Raw genomic sequence first — 1,038 nt, 5'->3', positions numbered from 1 at the left:
TTCTTGTCTTTTTGATGATAGTCATTCTGACAGGTGGGAGGTGATATCTCATTGTGGTTTTGATTTGCATTTCTCTGATGATTAGTGATGTTGAGTACCTTTTCATATACCTGTTAGCTATCTGTATGTGTCCTTTAAAAAAAAGTCCATTCAGATATTCTGCTCATTTTTGAATTAGATTGTTTGTTCTTACTATTAAGTTGTTTGAGTTCTTTATATATTTCAAATATTAACTCCTTATCAGAAATATGTTTGCAAATATTTTCTCCCATTCTATAGGTTGCTTTTTGTTTTGTTGATGGTTTCCTTTGTTGTACAGAAGCTTTTTAGTTTGATATAATCCCACATGTTTATTTTGGCTTTTGTTGCCTTAGCTTTTGGTATCAAATCCAAAAAATCATCATCAAGACTGATGTCAAGTTGTTTATGCTTATGTTTTCTTCTAGGAGTTTTATGGTTTCAGGTCTTATATTTGATCACTTCATGAATCTGTGTGCATCTTGCTCAGGGCCGTGCTAATCTTCTCTGTATCATTCCAGTTTTAGTATATATGCTGCTGAAGCGAACAAAGAAAAATTTCTTTTAGCATCTCAGTGTGTGTGCACTTGTATATATATGGTAAGGGGGCAGTGAGGATTAGAGTAAATCTGAAATACAACTTAATGTATTGAATGTACTGCTACATAAAATATATGCTGTTGGAATAAACAGCTGTCAACTAGTAAAATCGCCTAATCTGTGAAGTGCTGAGCTATATTCACAGCATAAGCAGTGGGCTTCGTGTGCTTTCCCTAAATATACACTTCCCCCCAAGGGGAGACTCAAATTGGCCTTCTCCTCTACTGGTCAAAGTTGAAGAACATGGGTTTGTAATCTTTCTTAGTTTCCCCTATCTAAATTCAGGGCTGAAGTTCAGAATCATTTTTCCAAAGAGAATGTTTCCTCTAACCATATTCTGTAGCTTCTCTGTACAAGGATGTGTGGGATATTGTCTCTGAGAACACTGGGGACAAGCTGACAGTCAAAGCACTCTCTTTG

The 1,038-nt window shown here is 35.6% G+C and overlaps 1 non-coding gene across 1 annotated transcript; it reads right to left on the bottom strand.

The window, feature by feature from the left end:
• Positions 1-465: 465 nt before the first annotated feature.
• On the bottom strand, positions 466-569 carry LOC133079119 (U6 spliceosomal RNA). Its single transcript, XR_009698052.1, has one exon. It is a non-coding gene; the product is annotated as a U6 spliceosomal RNA (small nuclear RNA).
• Positions 570-1,038: the final 469 nt, after the last annotated feature.

This window comes from Eubalaena glacialis, chromosome 1 (genome assembly GCF_028564815.1).
Source record: "Eubalaena glacialis isolate mEubGla1 chromosome 1, mEubGla1.1.hap2.+ XY, whole genome shotgun sequence".
Lineage (NCBI taxonomy): Eukaryota > Metazoa > Chordata > Mammalia > Artiodactyla > Balaenidae > Eubalaena > Eubalaena glacialis.
The sequence above is the reverse complement of the archived record's forward strand: the minus strand, read 5'-3'. Positions and strand labels throughout refer to the sequence as shown.